Below are 21,854 nucleotides of genomic sequence, written 5' to 3' on the forward strand. Positions count from 1 at the left end.
CACCCATAAAAAAGCTGATGATCAGACTGACTCAATAGCTTGGTGACTGACTACTCCCAAAGACTGGGAAGTGCCCTTCAATCACACCTTTCCATTCTCATCCTCAGCTGCAACTAACCCGGTAAAACACTGGCTTCCCAGGGAGAAACTGGAAACAGGCCAGACCAGCCATGGATAAGGAAAGCAGTTATAAAAAGCTCCCACAACTGTTAAGCATACATTGTAAATATGAATGTGGTCTTGCTGACACCAATGGAGAATTCCAGTGGAACAACCTTTCCTCCGCAAGGAAACACACGCAGAAGACATTATGTCAGATGAAAACCTGAAGATGGGCTTTGCAGAAATGATCCGTTAACAGCATCCTAGATTCCTGCCCAATTTTGCTCAAGTTCCTACTCCACTCCCCAAACACACCTTAGTTTTTCATTCTGACATAACGTTTTCCATGTGTTGGGGGGGGGAGTTATAGCAGAGACTGAGATTGAGAGTCCTCTAGCTCAAACCCAGCCTCTGTGTGAGTGTCACCTGGTAACCCAGTTGCCAATTCAGAAGGAAAAGAAGGAAATGGTTACTTGACTTTCCAGAAAACCACTCTAGGGAATGAAGAATGGAAGCTTGCCCCATTATCCTTACTCTCTTTTCCTAGAAGCTCTTCAAGAAAGTTGGAGCTGTTGAAAGGGCAGCAATCCTAACCTCATGCAGCCAGGAGGAAGCCTCATCGAATTCAAGAGAACTTACCTCTGAGTAGATATGTTAAGGATTGTGTTGCAAATTGAAGCAACATGCCCATAGACATCGAGGCAATTATTGGATTTCATTCCAATATTTTCAGGGTTAGGCTGCAACGTGAGATATTTTCACCCATATTTATTTTATTTATTTCACAAAATGTATACAGAGATTGTAAACCACTTTGAGGTTGCTGTTTTTACAAAGTTAGTGGCTTTGCTCCAGAATTTATGGGAATGAAACTCTGCTCACAGGATACTCTCTGGGGAAAGGGGGGTATGGCATTTTTTGTCAATTCCCTTTCCCATGCAGCCCCTCTGAAAATTTGCTTTGGGGATTTGTGGTTCCCTTCAAAGCAGTATGGGAGGTGGTGTGGGAGACTGCAGGGTGACAGAGGAATTGCGAAAACTTGGTTACCTCCCCTGGGTCTCAGTACCTCGTTGTTCATAGAAGGGTAATCCTGGATCCAACCTGGCATGTTTAATATTACGCACCTACTACCACTGGTTATAGTCTGCAAGCTGTTCTGTTTAGTTTTATAGAACTCTTCTTTAGAAAATGAAACCACCTTATTTTAACCCTCCCCCCCCTTGCATTTTTAATACTTCTAGACTGGGATTCAACCCCATACTGGCAAATTCAGATTGTGTGATTGCACAAAAGCCTGCTCCCCCCCCCCAAAAAAACCCCTGACTTCTTGCAATACAGAAACTGATGGGGAAATGCACTGGAAAAGTGTGGGATAACAATTGCTTGAGGCAATGTCCTATAACTTCCCTGCAAACAAATCAGGGAGAATGCTTAATAAACAAGCTGTTTGGAAGCAAACTTAAATATTGCTTTTGGAAGTAAAATGCTGATCCTGAACCGTTAATACTGATATTTTAGTAGGGGAATCTCTGACAGCACACATAAGAGCTGTTTTACTAGCTCTCTATAAGCTTACCCTGCCTCCTTTAGGGATTCTATCCAGGCAGTTAGCTGTTGCAACACCTCGTAAACACATACATACACACTCAATGTATTAGCAGAAAGCAATTAGAATACTTTCTCTAAAATACAACAATACGGTGATCCACCACCCAGTTCTGAACCAAAAAGATATTACAGAAAACTTAGCAATTAATACAGCTCAAAACTTACAGGAGCTTGGCTTTTGAGTTCATCGGGCTTCCCTAGTTCTTCACATTCTCCTTTCAGCTGGCATCGCCTGGCAACAGGCGCTTTTCCTTTGCCTCGTTCATTGGTTGCCTCAAGTTGCCTCTTGTTTTCCATTCCACATGGGTGGAGTCAGCAGCAGGGGCTGTAGTAGAGGGGAGGGGGTTGTGCGGGGTTTCAGAGTCTGAAGGCACCATTTGCTACTTTCCTGCTCAAAGCTCGCAAACTCTGCCCTGTTGCAATCACCTGCACTCACGTGCACGACCTCTCCGGTATCCCGGGGTTTTTGCTCTTGGGACCTGCATTCCATTGTGAGACAGGAGCGCCGAAAGCTTAGTTGCATTGGGGAAATGAACGTTGCAGCTGCGTGCCTCTAAAGGGCAACACGTGAATCAAGTTGCAAACAATATACACAGCTGTATGGCAAAACCAGTACAAGAAGGCTTGTGGGAAGCAGTGTCCAAGGGAGCCAGGCGCTGTTTGGGAAAGGTGAATCTATCTCCCCACCCCCCAATAATAATAAAATAAAATAAAATAGGCTGATCCATTCGCATAACGTTGAGCTCTCTCAGGTTGCATGACCTCCTATTGTGTGTGGGCTTTGAAGTGCTGATTAGCAGGGCTGGGAACATGCTGATCAAAAGTTAATTTCTATTTGCTGTTGCTTCATAATTGGATGAACACGAAAGCAATTAAATATTAAAACATACAAACAAATAATGAAGTCACTGTAATTAGCCAAAGTTTGATCACTGTCATATTTATTTAGGGGGAGATGATATGTCTCAGCAGGTGACATTTTAAATACCCTTGGACGCTTTGGCGCTGCCTTTGGAGAATGCTGAATAATGTACGTAGGATTTAATTAAACCCCATTGTAAATCAGCTGTGATGACAGGCAAATGACAGCCACATGTTGAAGAGAGAATTAGGCCACAGCGAGGGATATTAATTAAATGGGCTCGCTGAGGTTCAGTCTCAGCTTCTGGAGCTAGTGGCTTTGGGGTGGCTGGAAAGAGTCTGCACTTTAAAAAACAAATGTTACATTTCAAACAATGATGGTGGTTAAACAGTCAGGCCTGTTTTAAAACATCTTCACCATTTGAATGCAAAAGGATGGCATGTCCCCGAAGTAAACTTTGTGGCAAAGTGCATCCCTGAGGTAAACTTTGTGGCAAAGTGCATCCCTGAGGTAAACTTTGAGGCAAAGTGTGCATCTCTGAGGTAAACTTTGAAGTAAAATGTACCTCCCTGAGGTAAACTTTGTCCAAACATGCTGTTAGATGATGGCACAGGATGTCACTCTTTTTCTTTTTAATCTAATGTGTAGTAATCTACCTATCATCTATCTTTCCATGTATAATTACTAGTTGTAACTGACGTCTAGGTAATGGTTCCTTACAAAGTACCCACTACAGTGCAGGAACTGGAGGAAGCAAAATGGCAACCACATCAGCAGTGATACAGGCAAAATGCAACTCCCCACAAAGCAGAGAGACACGCAAGAACGTAGAACTGCTTTGCGTTCTGCTTCAAACTTCAAACTCTTTTACATTTGCACATTAAAACTGCCACACTCTGGCTTCCCACCAGAAAAAGAGTTGCAAGGGACAAGTATCTGTCATATGAAGTAACCAACATATATATTTCTTTTGAAAGTGAAGGCAAATCCAGTACATTTTCGTTTGCTTGCTTGCTTATAGGCATTTATAGTCAATCGTTTACCATGCAATCCCAAGACAAGTTAATAAACCAGATGGAGTGGTTCCCAGCCATATTTCCAATGTCACAGCTGCTGCCCACCCCCACCCCGCATATCCCATGTATGAGTCACAAGGTTTAGTTGATTCATCTGCCAATGAAGTCAGTGAAGATGGTGAGTGGCAGGTGTGCTTGATGGGTCCACCTCACGCCTCACAATGTTAAGGTCCTGTTGGTGGGTAAGGGCTTAATCTTCCTAGGTGAGTTGAGAGGAGAGATAGGGGTGGAGATTTTGTTTTTCTGCTGCTGTTGAATTGTGTTATTCAGTGGACCTTGTTTTTTTGTACATTATTATTGGGTAGTTCAGGGGTAGTCAACCTTTTTATACCTACCGTCCACTAATGCATCTTCCTTGATGGTAACATTTCCTTACCGCCCACCAGTGCTCGATGGAAGGAGGATTCAGCTTGTGCCGCAGAACCCCCTACCGCCCACCTAGAATCCTGAAACGCCCACTAGTGGGCGGTAGGGACCAGGTTGACAACCCCTGGGTTAGTTGAACATTTGAATGTTTTCTTGAATGAAGAACTGAGTGGAAGGAGTAATGCAGTGGATGTAAAGAGAGTGTGATTGTGTATGTGGAGGTTGTGTGTTTAAATTAGCTGTGTGTTGTGTGAATGTGTATGCGGATGAATTTGGTGATTGCACTGTTACGTGTGTTGGTTTTTTTGTAATATCCATTATATTTTTGTGATATGTTATATGATTATGCTTTGCATATGATATGTTTTTGTGCTACTTACATTTTATTTACATACATTCCTCAAAGATACTTATTATTGTTAAATTATATTACTTAAAGGAAGTTACCTTATACTGAGTTAGACCATTCGTCTATCTAGCTCAGTATTGTCTACACTGACTGGCAGTTGTTCTCCAGGGTTTCAGATAGGTTTTCTCCCATCCCTACCTGGATATGTTAGAGACTGAATTTGGGACCTTTTACATACAAAGGACATGGGTGGTGCTGTGGGTTAAACCACAGAGCCTAGGGCTTTCCGATCAGAAGGTCAGCGCTTCGAATCCCCATGATGGGGTGAGCTCCCATTTTTCGTTCCCTACTCCTGCCCACCTAGCAGTTTGAAAGCACATTAAAGTCCAAGTAGATAAACAAGTACCACTCCGGCGGGAAGATAAACGGCGTTTCCATGCACTGCTCTGGTTCGCCAGAAGCAGCTTAGTCATGCTGGGCACATGACCCGGAAGCTCTATGGCCGGCTCCCTCGGCCAGTAAAGCGAGATGAGCACCGCAACCCCAGAGTCATCTGCGACTAGACCTAACGGTCAGGGGTCCCTTTACCTTTATTCCTGATGTATCCTACAAAAGTAGGTATATCTTAGGTTGTGGCAATGAAGTTATGGTATATTTCCAGATACTAACAAATCCAGGTAGTTAAGCAATTCCCCGAGTTTCAGGAAGCGGAAACTGGTTTAAAGCAGTCTTTAGGGTTTTAAAAAAAATTGTAGTAGGATTCAGATCATCTGATGTGAAAGTCATAAAAAAGATATTTGCACACCTTTTTGTTATGAAACCTTGAAAAGAAGCCAGAAATCATTTTGTTTCTGCACCAGTTTAGCCTATCGGTTTTAAACTAATTTACCACAGCTGAGAGCCTGTGAGAGAAGATCACAGGTAGCTTGCTAGAAAGGCTGATCTGGAAAGCAATGTGGAAGATATAAACTTCACATTTGTATAAGAGCATTTCCACATGTAGCATTCTGTGGGCAATGGGCTCTCTGGATCTGTTCCCCTCAACCCATAGGTTCCATTCTCACTGCTGATCATTCATTGCTAGTTGATGCTGACTGGCATGGTCACTCTAACAGCACAGCTACCACCAGTGCAAAGTGGTGACTTTGTTTCTAAACCCTTGTATTGTGTTATCCTTGCATTTCATAGAATCATAGAGTTGGAAAGTATTGTGGCCTTTAGTGTATGGAAGGAATTCAACATAGCACTATGGCAATTGTCCTGTCAGTGCAACCATTTCAGTTTGCCAGATAGAATGACCCCTCTTCTCTTTGCCGCCCCTGTGCATACTGTTCTAGAGGTTCTCTCAATACCCCCCAAGCCAATTTCGGGGGTAGGCGATGGGAGGGAAGTGTGGTATCTACACTGGTTTTCTATAGGCCACAGGGTCCGATTTAAGGCCCTAATGTTGACTTATTTACTGACTTCAGACTAAGTTACTCCTTGAAGTTCCTCTGCCCGTACTAGCCACTGCAGGCCCTGAAATCACCATTGGGGTATTTCTGTAGTGAAGTCCTGACTTACTATATGCTGTTTCCTACTATTAGTATTAGTATTACTATTAGTTGGACTCAGGTGCGCTGTGGGTTAAACCACAGAGCCTCTTGGGCTTGCCGATCAGAAGGTCAGCAGTTTGAATCCCCATGATGGGGTGAGCTCCCGTTGCAGAGGGAACCAGGCAGAGGGCCTTCTTGATAGTGGCACTGACCCTGTGGAACGCCCTCCCATCAGATGTCAAGGAAATAAACAACTATCTGACTTTTAGAAGACATCTGAATGCAGCCCTGTTTAGGGAAGTTTTTAATGTTTGATGTTTTATTGTATTTTTAATATTTTGTTGGAAGCCGCCCAGAGTGCCTGGGGAAACCCAGCCAGATGGGCGGGGTATAAATAATAAATTATTATTATTCATCTACTAGGATTACTGATTAGATTTTGCCTTTTACACTGTCAGAATGGGATGCGGGTGGCGCTGTGGTCTAAACCACAGAGGTTAGGGCTTGCCAATCAGAAGGTTGGCGGTTCGAATCCTCATGACGCGGTGAGCTCCCGCTGCTCGGTCCCAGCTCCTGCCCACCCAGCAGTTCGAAAGCACGTCAAAATGCAAGTAGATAAATAGGAACCCAGGGTAGATAAATGCAAGTAGATAAATAGGAACCCACCAGCCGCGGCAAGAAACGGGGCGGAGCGGGGGGCCCGGAGCGATCTCCGCACCACGGCGCCAGGGCGCCCGACATGTTTGAGATGGCCCTGTAGGAACCTCTCCGGCAGGTATGTAAATGGTGTTTCCGTGTGCTGCTCTGGTTTGCCAGAAGCGGCTTAGTCATGCTGGCCACATGACCCAGAAGCTGTATGCTGGCTCCCTTGGCCAGTAAAGTGAGATGAGTGCCGCAACCCTAGAGTCATTCACGACTAGACTTAATTGTCAGGGGTCCCTTAACCTTTACTATTAGTTGCTAAAAGCTCTTCTGTATGCACCTGATTTCCACCAGAATGCTGCTCCGCTGCCTGTACATTGATTTCTAATCAAACATTATCTGATAAAAATATTACTGTCTTGCCCCTGGAGGCATGGATGGCTTTGGATTCTGTTGGCAGGTTAAAATATATCTGTTCTCTTAACCCTTTGGAGGGATTTAAATTATGTTGTCTGTTTTAATGATTTAATAACTGGCTTTAATTTTAGTTGTATTTTATTGAAATAAGTCCTGGAAATAAAATACATAAACTCTACAAGAGTGGTTCCAAGGAAACGTGAGATGAGCCTTCAAAATCATATTGTTTCCTAAGGTGCTTCTTACTGATAACAACTGCTTCATGAAATGGTTCAATCTACTGTGAGAACATATTTTTTTAAAAAAAACTGTTTGGGAAGACTGAGCTTTACGTACTTAGATTTGAGTGCTGTAGCACGGTGGTTAAGACAGTGATTTGTTAGCACAAGGATGGAAGAATGAGGAAGTCCCAACGAAAGAACAAAGGCAAGAAAAACTGATGAGCTATGTGGAACTGGCAAAGTTAACATGACATGACATGACATAACATAACATAACTACGAGAGAAGGACAACCGTGATTTTAAGGAAGATTGGGAACTTTTTACAAACTATTTAAAAAGAAAACAAAAGGACCTGGACTCCTTGGCAGGTTTTGAATTAACATACACAATTTATTAGTAGAATATAGGATAGATAAGGTAAAATATGTACAATTTTATAACATGCAGAGAATAACATGTGCAAACAAACCAGAGTGGGGTGCTTAGGGAAGTCTTGGGAGGGTGGGAGGGGAGGGCATAAAAAGGGGGAAAATGTAATTGGTTATATTGATTGATGATGTATTTTGTTAAATTTGTTCAATAATTTTTTTATTTTTATTTTTTAAAAGACAGTGATTTGTGAACTCGGATGGAAACCCGCTGTTTGAAGGATATTGGGGAAAGGTTTCTTGCTAGCAATATTAGGAGACAATTAAACAGCCCTGTACACAACCAGCGCCTCCTGCAAAATTTGCAGGATTGCTATCCCATCCCCCGTGTTTAACCCAAGAAAACAGGAGTAGCTAACCTGTGGCCCTACAGATGTCAGATTATTAGTTTTTGATTGAATGCTGTGAGGGTGCATCCAGATCAGCCCTAATGCTCTCAGCATTATTTTCCTCTGTAGTATCCATCACCATCAGTTTATTTATATGCCACTTCTCCTTGAAATTGTGCTGAAAGTGGCTCACAAAAAACACCAAATGAACAGAAATAAATAGAACAACTCAAAAACACATTTAGAACAAAAAAAGAATCATAGGGTCAACAAACAGAGAAAATAAATCTGTACAACATCATATAAAGCAATACAAATAAGTCAGCTTGTCATTGTAAGTGGATTCTCCTTCCTCCTTTCAGCTCATCATCTTTTTTTCCCTCCCACAGGGATGCCACTGATCTCCAGGAAGGCCTTCAGGGAGGATGGGTTTGAATGGTTTTTCATGGGAAGGTCAGCATCAAAGATTCTGCAGCCCAACTTAGCCAGGTAAGAGCTATGTGAACTGGGGTTTCAGACTCGGCTTGTCTTTTGTGGAGCTTTAGGTCACCATGGCTATTGAGCACTGGTGGAGCTGGGGGTGGGTGTCATGACTTCTAGTTGTGCCATTTCCCCCACTACTGTGGATTTCTATGGTTGGTTTTTCACAGGATTTATAGCTAGCATTGGATCAGTTCCACCTTCCATTTTGTACCTATTTATGATTGTAATCCTAGCTGCTTTACAGATATATTGTCTTCCGCAGCTGGGATGGTGTGTACAGTACTAACTTTGGGAAACTTTAGCATTTGCTAATGCCACTTTAAATGATGCAATGAATTATATGCAGGTTTGCGGTTTCCAACAGTAAAACGTACCTTTATAGATTGAAAGGTAATGTATATACAGTATGTTCTCATTTATCAGAGAGCGTTGGGAGGCATCCAAAACGTATGGATAACCAGATGTCTGTGGCAGAGGATGGGGTGCTGCTTAATATAGAGAGCTAGTTCAAGGGACAACAAAAAGTGAACTTGGGTAATGAACAGTGCATTCCTATACCTGCCTACTCATATGTAAACTTCACTGAGTTCAGTGGGAGTCTGTGAGTATAGGATTGCAGCCTAAGAGACTTGGATAATTGGAGGTTATGCTGTATTTTGAAGCATAATATTTCAAATATTTTCCAGACTCCATAGAAATGTTTTTATTCTATGACTTGATCACAAGTGTGGTATGTAAGACTCACATAACACAAACCACATGTACCTGATTCCTTTTGGCAAATAGAGATGTGAACTCCTGCCTTCCATTACCCTTTTCTTAATTTACTAACTAAGCCACTTTTAATTGCCATCTTTCCCCTGCATAGATTTCTGCAACCTTTCTTCAGAAAGAGTCATATGGCTGAGGGTATTAGAAGGTTCAGATGCCCCAACAACAACACTCAGCCTAACTTAGCTTCTCTGCCCAGGAGGGACCGGTCACATGTGGGACCTTGAAAGCCAGTGTGACACAATGGATAGAGTGTTGGACTATGACCATCCTACCTACAGAGGCAGTTTTAGGGTAGTGTGACTACTTCAATCACACTGGAGAGTTGCACCACACCAATGCTGTAGAACAGAGTGAGAGAGATTGGGGGGCACTAAATTTTAGTGTTGCACAGCGCACTGTTGAAATTAGAGGTGCTAAAGTCTGCCACTGGCCGCTATCTTTTCCCCTGACCTTGAGTTTCTCTGGTAGTAATGAATGGGTATCTTCGGGAGAAGAAAAGGCTAAGGAGTAAACCCTACAAGAATTTGGAGTGGAGTCCCTGATGGTTGGATGGTGCTTTGTACGCCATCTTCTGGCAACTCCTGCAGCCAAGCTGATGCCAAACGTATTGCTCTGCTTTCCTTTGGACCATATCAGCAAGGCTGAGAGAGGGGTCTTGTCGTGTGGGCAGCCCAGGCCTTCCATACACAATGCCCAGGCTTGTGCCCTAGGGAGGTCACTTTGGTACTGCAAATGCAGCAGTTTGACTTCACCCCTGGAGGTGCACTCCATTATCTCTTGAGCACTGGCAGAGGAAGAGGGGGCACGGGGACCGCACCGTCCCCGGCAGCATGATCCCGGTGGGGTGCCATTGTGCCACGCTGGGCACCACGCCCCTGGGACGCGTGCCAGCCATGCCCCAGCCTGCTCTCCGCCCCCCCCCAAGTGCCAGAGCATGAAGCTCCACCACTGCTCTCAAGACAGATGGATGCCAACATTTTAATGGATGGGTCTGGGAAGCCATGCACTCTTTTAAATTCCTTTCAGCATCTCTGAGTAACATTATTTCAGGATATTCTGGGTTATTAAAATGGTGGGTGGTTTTAACTGCCTGCCACAGATCACACCACTGCTGTTGTCAGTTGCACCTGCTAAGACTGCCAGGGGCCCCAATGATGTTGGGGGAACCTGTGACCCTCCAGATGTTGTTGGACTACAGCTCCCATCATACCTCTCCATTGGCCTTTCTGGCTGGAGTTCATGGGCGATTATGTCCAACAACATATTGTGGCCACAGGTTCCTTGTCTCTGATCTGCTTCCTTGCTCCCATTCTGCTTGTATGAACAGCAAGATCAGAGGAAGGTCAAGAATGAAAAGTATGGGAAGGAGGGGGGACAGGTGTTTCTAAGGTTAAAGTTACAAAGCAAGGCCATGAATTGTTTTGCTGGATCAGACTAAAGGAATATTTAGTAGAGTACTCTGACAATGGCAAGCCCAGTGTTCCAAGAAAACTCACAAGGAGTGCCTCAGATTGATAGCAATTCTCTATTGTTTAATTCCTGTTTACTTTCCTGAGACAGAAGTGTATTCATTGTGTTCTATAGGTGTCTTGGAAAGAGGCAATTCCTAGGAATCAGGCAGCGCTATTAGTGAGGCAGTATATTCAGTTAACTGAAGAAAGTGAATGGACTGGTTAAATGAAATGCACAGGGAGCCATCTTGTGGTGGATGTTAAACACATGTGAAAGGTTCCTTTGCTGGGTCAATTTGTATTGGAGTGTGCATATAAAGGAAACGGACATTTAGAAACATTCTCGGATTTTCCTCCTCTGTATGCATTTATGTCCCTTATCACGCTTTCAGAAACCATTTCTAGGTTTTATTTCTAGAATTATTTTGCTTGTGCTTTGGGCAAAAATGTCAGGTTCTAAAGGGATGTGTATTCTTTCTCCCTCTGCCCTATAGATAAGGGTTAGGAGGAAATCGCAGAGGTGTGTTAATTTAGCAGGTGGCCTTGCGTACACGGCCAGTATTTTATGCTAGTTCTGATGGTGACGGCAGGGGTGTAGCAAGGGGGAGTGGAGGGGGAGGCCCGCTCCCAGCTCCGTTTTTTGGGGAACAGCACGAGCGGCTCCATTGGCACCCCACTACATAGCGCGCATGCTCAGCGTCAGTACATAGCGATGCATACATCGTACGTAGTGATACTGAGCATGTGCACTACGTAACGATGCCCCGCCCCCAGTTGCATGTCATGTTTGCCGCTCCGGGTGCCCGAGCGGCTTCCTATGCCACTGGGTGACGGTGGGGTGATATTGGTGATATTAAACCCAATTGGTGTCTTTATTTATGCTACAAGTAATGTTCACTCCTACAAGTATGTCCATTTTTACTAACACTTGCATATTAACAGTGGTGATCTTGCTACAGTGTGCCTAGATGAAGAAATATTGTGAATTATTCCTGGAAGTTTATACACCAGCAGTAAAAAAGTATAGCGGTTTGTGCTTTTCCCTTGCTGCTAGTAGTACTTGAACATGTATATCAGCATCATGATTATTTTGGAAGTGCTCAAGTCAGACTGGAATTTAGTGGAAAAGCATATTGCTAACATTAGTATAGCCTCTTGAAAAAGAAAGAATTCTTATATTGCTGGAATATGTCCAAACTTTTTGGGAGGAATTCAATGCAGCGCTAAGGAAGAAAGCCCCATTGCAATAGTGGATGCTCTTTGAATCCAGCCCCCTTGTTGGGTTTTCTCTGTTCTATGGCAGGGGCAGTGAACATGTGGCCCTCCAGAAGTTGTTGAACTACATCTCCCACAATCCCTGAGCATGGGCCATGCTGGTTGGGGCTGAAGGGAGTTGGAGTCCAATAATACCTGGAGTGCCACAGAGTTCAATATTCCTGACCCTAATGAGTTAGGGAACAGGGGTGTTTTCATAATTGGTGTTTCTTCTGTCTCTTTTAAGACCACAGAAAAGCTGACTTTTAAAAAGAGAGTAGAACTGTAATGCAAGATTGCTTTAGCATGACTCTTCCATCCCCCCTCTCCTCCTCCTACCACCCCCTGAAATTGGCTCAGAGGGTGTGAATCCTGGAGGACCCCTGGAACAGCACTAGGGGGTAAGGGGGGGGGTGTTTTCTTCTGGTAAGCCAGAATGCTTGCACTAATGGAATTATCACTTTATGGTGGATTCCTCCCATTCTTCACAAAACAAACATCAGATTCAGCATTTGTTGGGAAAAAAGGCTAGTGAGCAAAGTATTTCCTTAGTTTTGGAACTTGGGATGCAGGTGGCGCTGTGGGTTAAACCACAGAGCCTAGGGCTTGCTGATCAGAAGGTCGGCGGTTCGAATCCCTGCGACGGGGTGAGCTCCCGTTGCTCGGTCCCAGCTCCTGCCAACCTAGCAGTTCGAAAGCACGTCAAAGTGCAAGTTGATAAATAGGAACCGCTACAGTGGGAAGGTAAACAGCGTTTCCGTGCGCTGCTCTGGTTCGCCAGAAGTGGCTTTGTCATGCTGGCCACATGACCTGGAAGCTGTACGCCGGCTCCCTCGGCCAATAATGCGAGATGAGCGCCGCAACCCCAGAGTCGGTCACAACTGGACCTAATGGTCAGGGGTCCCTTTACCTTTTTATGCATTCTAATTTTCTGTTGAAATTGAATATATCCTATTCCAGAATGGGACGCTTGTGTGTGTATGTCTGAGAGAGAAACAGAGAGAGAAGCAGAGAGCACCCCCTCAGCAAAGCTCCTTGCTATTGTCTTGGGATTTTATCACATTAGTATTTGCCCAGATGGTTGCTTCCTGTCCTGATTGCCTGTTGTGGCACAAACAGGGCCGGCTCTAGGTAGACCCCCGGTGGTGCGGTGTGCCAGGGCGCCGGGCCGGTAGGAAAACATGCTGCGCCCTGTGAGGGCGGGGGCGCCGGAGCGATCTCCGCCCCTCAGCACCAGGGCGCGCGACCTGCTCGAGACTGCCCTGGGCACAAAACTAGAAGCTTCTGAATTGCCCCAAGTGTGTTTCCCACAGATCACTTCAGGAAGCTACCACAGCTGGTCTTTGTTATGCTGTGTGCAGCACCATTCAGCAGTTGAAGAGTCTCTCACATCTGGACTGTAGGAATTGGAAGTGATCTGAATTTCTAATATTAGAGCTGTCTGGACAAGTCCTCGGTATTGGAGCTCAAACTTTTTTTCTCTACACAAGTTTGAGGGTCAACCCCCCCCCCCAATCGCTGCCTTTTGAATTAGAGGCAGGGTTGCAACGGGAAAAACCTGGTCGTTTCTAAAGTAGAGTGACATCCAGTGGTGACATAATCTGTATGCACCTTGGGGCAAGAAATTCTTGGCAAATGCAGTAAAACTGTTTTCAGGAATAAAGTTTACACTGAGCCCTGAGGCTAAGGAACACCTTTTTCTTCCAGCAATTCAATTGCAAATGGACATGCAGTTTCCCATCCTTAATGACCTTGGGGGGGTGGGTGCGTTGATTTTTGTATATAAATTGGGAAGGTGTTACAAGTACGTTTTTAAAGCTTCCTCCTAGCTTTGTCCAAATTTCTTTGACAGATTTCCATATAGATCTTCCTGGTGAGTGGAACTGACAGGGCCCCCCAAGGGCTGCCTGTTCATTCAGAAGGATCCTTCTCTTCCCTTCATACTCTTTATCTTGTCAGTTGGGGATAAGACCCTGATTACTGTGCTTTCCACTCCTTTGTGGTGTCTCTTCCCTCAGCCTAGATGCCTGTCTGTCTCTACAAAGTGGAGGTGACATCTGCACTTCTCTGGCATATTACTGTAGTGAGCAGGGAATTAGGCAAAAGAAAGGAAACCTGAGCAGCACCAGGTTACTTAAAGGCTCAGAGCCAAGCTAAGGCTAGTGTCTGTGACTGCAGTAGGGGAGTTGACCCTGGTTATGGAAACAGACATAATTAAAGCCCATTGAAACAGCAGGGAAATCTCTGGCTGGGGAATGTTGCGTCTGACTGCAGCTGAAAACAGATGTTCCCCTCTATGTCTATCCTCCAAGTGTAAAGAGAACAGATGCAAAACAACATTAAAATGGTAGCAAGGCTGTAAATACCACCCCTAATTACTTTCCCAGGTAACACCACTTGCAGCAAGATTCTTTCTTTCTTCTGAAGGTTGCTGCTGGCGCTGCGTGGATTTGATTTTTCTTCTTTGAATGTGAATCACTTGCTCCTTTCTCCCAAGCCCCTGGTGTCTACTGGGATCCAAGGAATGATGCTGCTGTGGTGTTAACAGCTGTTTTTGAGCAGTGGAACATACCCCTAAATTAGACTAAAAGATAAGCAACAGATCACTGGACTAGATGGGCCTTTGACCTCATCCAGCTTAGGTGGGGTGTGCCCATGTAAATGATAGCATGTTCACTTTCTCAAATTAGGACAATAGAGTAGCAACCCAAGGTTACAACACAGATTTTAAAAAATAAAAAAGATGGTGAATGAGTGGGTACCATCAAGGCACATGGAATCCTCTTGCCATTAAAACAAACAGAAAGTCAGATATGTGTGATGTTCACAAGTCTTGTTTGTTTGAAATATTTGTATTCCACCTTTCCTTCCACCATGGATCCAAAGGGTGGCTTAAAAACAGAGATAACAATGTTGGCTATAATGAAAGCTCCATAAGCACCACAATATACGTATAATAAACAACAACCAGAAGATGAAATAAATTTTTATGGAGTGAAAAATTCTCTGACCATATGCTGAGTCTTTGTATGCTCCTGGTGTTTTAAAGGTTTTATTAAGCTACATACCACATATCTTTTCCTGAATGTACACAGAAGCAGACCTCTTACTGTTTTTCTGGTTGACCAGTTTTCTCCACCTATTTCTGCTCATGTCACATTAATCCTTGGCTACCCTAGTACAACATTCAAGGTGAACATACATGAGTTAAAGCCGTTTTCACCATCCTGGCATCCTCCAGGTGTTTTTGGTCTACAACTCCCATCAGCCGTAGCTGTGCTGGGAAGGTGCCACGTTGGTGAAGGAATGAAGGAAAGAAGGCCCAGCAGTGCAGCTACTTAATAGTTTGAGTGTATTTCATCTCCATGTTTCACTGCCATTGTAGCATGCTTAAGCATTTATAGAGTGGTTTAGAACATTCAAAGCATGCTACCACCCTTATTTTGCTGCAATCCACACAACAATCCTGTAAATTAGGTCAGTATTATTTCAATCTCATTTTACTGAGATGAACTGATGGGGAAAGCAGGGACTGAAGCTGAGAGATGGTGGCTTCCTAAGACCACTTAGTGGGTTCACAATATAGGTGAATTTTTGCAACACAACTTCCTGAGTTGCCAGCTAGACTCTTCACTACTACACTAAACCCACTCTGCTGTTGAAGGGGCCAGTTCCTTTGGTAATTGGTACTGGGAGCTCAGTATGAACTACTCCAGAGTACTCTTTTTCATGAGAGCTCTGAATTTGCCTCTCTTGATATATGCAAACCTGTATAAATGTGAGCACACATGTGTGTTTATTTATCGACAAAAAAGATGCTGTTGATTTTACCTCCTGAATTCCCTTCAGATTCAAATCCTCAAGAGACATGAAGCAAAGGTGCATTAACTAATCAAACTGTGATTTCAAATTGATTATTGCAAATTGCCAACCATAATAGAATTCTCATAATGGGAGCCATAAAAAAGGTAGAGTCTGCCGCAGCTGCCTGCAACTGGCTGTCCTTGGCTGCCGTCTCAGCATGAATTTATGTTTCCACTCCTAATGCAGAGATGTCTCTGTGAGTGAATAACTTTGGGCTGCTGTCCTATAGCAGGGACCCCTAACCCTTTCATACTGAAGCAGATGCTCAAGCTGCTGCTTCAGAGTCTCTCTCTCTCTCTCTCTCTCTCTCTCTCTCTCTCTCTCTCTCTCTCTCTCTCTCTCACACACACACACACACACACACACACACACACACACACCACTACCATCATCACCGCCACTCCCTTTTACAAGACACCCTGTTATCCTGCCAACCATACAATATAGTTGGCAGTAATTGGCAGAGCGCCAGCCAGGCGAGTTTGGCTGTGGATTGCTGGCATTTTTTCACACTTCACAATGTGGCGGCAACCCCTGTGTACCTCTTTGCTGGTTTCCTTGGTAACCGCATCACTCTCCGGGAGCTCTGCAATGTCAAAAAAATAAAACAATATGACATGGGGGCACCTTTCATACAAACAACTGCCCTGCACTCCCTATCTTTCTCCCCCGCCCTGCCCCCCTGAAAGGAAAGGATTTTTTTGGAAGCATCCAGGAGGAGCTCATTGTGCATGTCTGGACTTTGTATGAGGTGTGCGTAGGGGAGGGGAGCGCAGGGATCATTCTTGCTTGAAGACTTGTCTGCACAGAATACACAGTTCATCCGGATGCTTAAAGGCTGCTAGTTTGGAAAATGGCTGCCCAGCAAATTGAAGGTGTACATGGAGATGAACAACTCCAGAGTTTCTGTGCTGCCTGTTTCCTTGCAGCCAGCTTTAGCAGAGTGATGAACAAAGATTCAGGACAATCTGGTATATATTGCAGTGGATTAGGCCTGCGTAAGTGTTTACCTCTCTGAAATGTGGTGGCTTAATTCAGTCTGTTTTTCTGAGCCTCTTTGCCATATTCGCCTTTAAGCCTTAGGTACTAAGAATTGTATTTATACAGCAGTGCTAAAATGTGTTGCTAATGTAGACCCTATATGTATATAATACCTTTATTGAAGCTTACTTTTATAAACGATATAGGAATGAAATAAGTGGCAGGTTAAGGTAAGGAAATTGTGTGGAATTGCCTAACGTTTAAGCAAAGTTCACTTGGCTGACATCGAATGACTGCGGCCTAGTGACAACCAGTGGCGTAGTGTGAGTTGCCAGTGCCTGGGCCACATGGGGTGTGGGGGTGTGAGGGAGGAAAATAGATAATGTACGCAAGGGCATTTTAGTGTTTCATGGTATTTATGCATCACCCTTCCTCCAACAGAGCTTAAGGTGATCTATGCTAGCAAGGGATGAACAATGGAATTACATCCAATGGTTAAAGCAAATTCTCCAGGTTCTTTGGTGCATTTCCCCCCTTGCCATGATACCTGAGACCCCTTCTCTGAGTGTGTGTCTGTGACCTTTTGTGTACAAATCACCTTCCCCGCCCCTGAATTTGGCTCTACCCTGTTGGAAGGTCATTCTTAGTAAGTGAAGGTTGATGGTGAACATACCCATCTGCCTTTGGCAGTCAGCTTGCAAGATGGGTGCCTATCTCAGTTATCTCTTTCATATATATTATTCATTATGAACTGATTAGCCAAGTCCCACAATTGCAAAGCTTGTATTCTTCCTATGTACTAACATTTGAATGAATGAGCAGTCAAGTAGAAAATGAATTTATTAGTGTCTGATTGTATTACCAAATTCTTGTACAGGCAAACAGGGAGCAGTCAGGGAGCAGGGAGGAGAGGAGAGAGAAAAAAGTATTTCCAGAAATTATGCGTATTCCTTCATGCTTACTGTCAAATAAACGGTGTATCTCAATACCAGTTGGGTACCTCTTTTATTCAGTATGAAGGGAAATGTAGGGGTGTTTTCTGTATTTATCTGCTATATTATTTATATAAAGCTGTCCAGTAACATTGTTCTGTGTCTGACTTACAAATATAAAATAAAAATTGCAGCTAAACTGCAATATTCTTAAACAACCTGCAGCAGGAAAATATCTACAGAGAGAAGAAAGCATCTTAAAATATACAGAGCATGTCCAGTCAAAGGCGGCCATAACAAAGGTAATAGACAAGCGCCTCTGGGCAGGCTATTCCACAACCAGGGTACCCAACCAAGAATGCTCTCACCTTGGTCACACCTGCCTTGCCTCACTTGTTAAGGCTTATGCCTTAAGTATATGCAGAAGACAGTTTTTCAGACACCTTGATCCCAAGCCCCTTAGTATTATGACCCTGAATCCAGGAGCAGCAGGAATCCTCACACAGTTGGAGGCTGAGAGGCCAGCTCAAGGACTCCCTGGTCCTGAATGTGCTCCTGAAGAACTAGGTGTGCAGCCTGGGAGTCATTTTGGACACAAGTGTCCATGGAGGCACAGGTCAATTCTGTGTCCAGGGCAGCAGTCTACCAGCTTCATCTGGTACACAGGCTGAGACCCTACCCGCCCATGGACTGTCTCACCAGAGAGGTGCATGCTCTAGTTATCTCCCGCTTAGATTACTGCAATGCGCTCTACATGGGGCTACCTTTGAAGGTGACCCAGAAACTACAACTAATCCAAATGTGGCAGCTAGACTGGTGACGGAGTGGCCGCCAAGACCACATAACACTAGGCCGGTAAGACCTATGTGGCTCCCAGTACATGTCCAAGCACAATTCAAAGTTTTGGTGCTGACCTTTAAAGCCCTAAATGTCCTCGGCCCAGTATAGCTGTAGGAGTGTCTCCACCCCCATCGTTCAGTCCAGACACTGAGGTCCAGCTCCGAGGGCCTTCTGGCAGTTCCCTCACTGCAAGAAGCAAAGTTACAGGGAACCAGGCAGAGAGGGCCTTCTTAGTAGTGGCACTGACTCTGTGAAACGCCCTCCTATCAGATGTCAAGGAAATAAACAGCTATCTGACTTTTAGAAGACATCTGAATGCAGCCCTGTTTAGGGAAGTTTTTAATGTTTGAAGTTTTATTGTATTTTTAATTTTGTTGGAAGCCGCCCAGAGCGGCTGAGGAAACCCAGCCAGATGGGCAGGGTATAAATAATAAATTATTATTATTATTCATCTACTAGGATTCCTGATTAGTTTTTGCCTTTTACACTGTCAGAATAGCTTAAAGGTGCTAGAGAATTGGGTTGCCGCTTACAAACTGTAAGATAAAAGAGTACTTAAAGAAAATGGAAGGGAAGTTACTAATGACTCTGTTTCAATGGGGAATGACTTTTTGTGGTTATGTGTGGTTCTATCCCACCCCATAACTGGAATTTGCCCTAGCCAATAAGACAATGTGGCTCTTCTGTTCTTAATGTGGCCCTCAACTTCAAAAACGTTCCCCATCCATGTATTGAAAACTTGAAAACACACACACACACGAAAAGAAATTGACAACCCATTGCTATCATTGCAATGATACAATGACCGTTTACAACAAAAGTGGAAATTTTTCTTTAATGGTGATGATATGATGGGGAAAGGTTTAGTGGCCTCTTTTCTTCATGGAGTTTAAAGAAAGGCTCTCTTTTTAATACAAGACAGCTAGAACAGAACATTTTGTCTTGCCCACCCAGATTTCCCAAGAACAGTAGGTGAGATTCATTGGGAGAATTCCCAGTCCATTAAACCAGATAGGATTGTTCGGATGAAAAGCTTTTTAAAATAAGCATTAAGAAGAAGAAATAGGGAGTTTGAAAGAGACCTGGCCAGCCAGTTGAATTCATTTCTTTCCCACTTGTGTTTCATGCATCTGATGAAGAAGGTGGTTTGTGAAAGCTCAAAACACAATAAACCAGTAGCTTCTAAAGTGCCGAGGAGGAGGAGAAAGACTCTCAAAGAGCTAAAGAGCTGGTTTTCTTTGTTAGCTTTCATTTGCTTGGCACTTGGGGTAGCTTTGAAGTGTAGCTCATCTTACATCTCTAGTTCCTCATTGTGCAAGAGGTATTAAGTCAAATTCTACCTCTTACCTGTGTGTTTGCTACTTTTGCTGCACACGCCTTTCATGGTTTCTTTTTTCAGACATAAAGATTTTGAAAGACACAATTATCCCTTCAAATAGCTAGAATTGTTTTTTGTTGTATTCTTACTACATAATTGCATGACCCTAGCCACGTATAATCTGTTGGTGTACAGTTGGTTTTCTCATGTCACCATATACAGAGGGCAGAGTCCGTGCAGAATGGCAGGCTTCAACCTTATTCCCACCTGTTTCAGAGATCTTTTGCATCTATAGCAGGCATCCCCAAACTTCGGCCCTCCAGATGCTTTGGACTACAATTCCTATCTTCCCCGACCACTGGTCCTGTTAGCTAGGGATCATGGGAGTTGTAGGCCAAAACATCTGGAGGGCCGCAGTTTGGGGATGCCTGATCTATAGGCACAGAATCAGCTGCTTGTCATGACGCCCATCTTTAATAAACTGGGAATCACAAAGAGGTTAGCGGCATTTCTCACCCAGGAGATTCTCTTGGGCCACATCTATCCATTTGTTTATCCAATGTCATTTTTGCTTGAATCTTGGCACTGTTAATTAGATCTCAGTGAAATTCTGGCGTTTGAAAATTTTTAATCCTCACCCTGCATTTCTGGTATGTCATCTGTTTTTATAGATGAAGATGACCCAGTCATTTGCATTGAACTTAGCAGGGCTTGCCTTAGGGCTGCATTGGGCCTGATATGGATTTGCTCCTTATGACTGAAATCCTTCAATTAAAAAGCAGGGCCTTTAGCTCTACTAAAAAATTATGGCAATCAGCCCCCTAATTACTGACTTTACTTTTTTTTTAAAAAAAATTGTGGAATCTGGCCTAGAAGCTAAAGTAATGGATCAAATCATTATTTATTTATTTTGGTTGATTTGCACTCTTAATTCTTACATGGACACCCTTCATTCACAATGCTAAGGTACAAACTGAAAGAGCCTGCATGAAGCACTGGGACTCATGTGACCACCAACCGTCCAGCAGGAAAATGATTTAATTAGTTAGCTGAATCCAGACCATCCAAGTGTCCCTATTTTCCAGGGACGTCCTGGTTTCTGATTTGATCCCGGAATGTCCCACATTTCCTTAGGGTGTCCCTATTTTCATTGGAGAAATGTTGGAGGGTATGGAGTGATCCCCCCTCCCCCCCAGCTCTCTGAAGGCAACCTTGTATGGGGAAGTTTTTTAAAAATGTTTTATTGTCTTTTTATATATGTTGTAAGTTGCTCAGGGTGGCTGGGGCAGCCCAGTAAGATGTGTGGGGTATAAATAGTATAAGTATCATTATGGAATGGGATGTCCCTATTTTCATCAGAGAAATGTTGGAGAGTATGTGAATCTTCCATGATTCTTGACTTGCTGTTACATGCAAACCAGGAATCACAATGTTAAAAAACCTCTGGTTCGTTAAACGAGCCTGCTTCAGAACCCATTGTTTGGAGTTGGCTTGCTTTGAAACTGAGCAGGGTTTGTTGTTTAAACCATGATCCCTGGTATGTGTGTGCTGCAACCCCCCACTGCCCCAACTCAGCTAGGAGAATAAATTTATGGCATGAGATTTTCACTTTTCCAGTCACCTCATATTCCCTCTCTCGGCTTCAACATTAATCCATTCTGACAACCCACCCCTGTGAGGCAAATACTCTTGTCCACGCTTTATCTCCCAGGGTGTCTCGCTTCCTCCCATCTGTAAAGTGATTTCCCTGAGGTTGCATATTGCAGCGTCAAATGGCATCTGGGCGACCTGCCTCCACTAAACACTCCCTTCACAGTGGAATGTCAGTGGCTTTCTGTCAGGGCCCCTTTCTCTTGCCCCAGGAGATGTGTATGCAAAAGCAGGGTGGGATGCTGTGAACGGTCCTTTCAAATTATCTTCCGTGCACCTTTTCATCTCTGAATCACTGGCTGTGAATAACCCTTGTAGGCACGTTCTTTTACTTGGACTGGGGAAATCACTCTCTCTCTCTCTCTCTCTC

Source organism: Zootoca vivipara, chromosome 2 (assembly GCF_963506605.1).
Source record: "Zootoca vivipara chromosome 2, rZooViv1.1, whole genome shotgun sequence".
Classification (NCBI taxonomy): domain Eukaryota; kingdom Metazoa; phylum Chordata; class Lepidosauria; order Squamata; family Lacertidae; genus Zootoca; species Zootoca vivipara.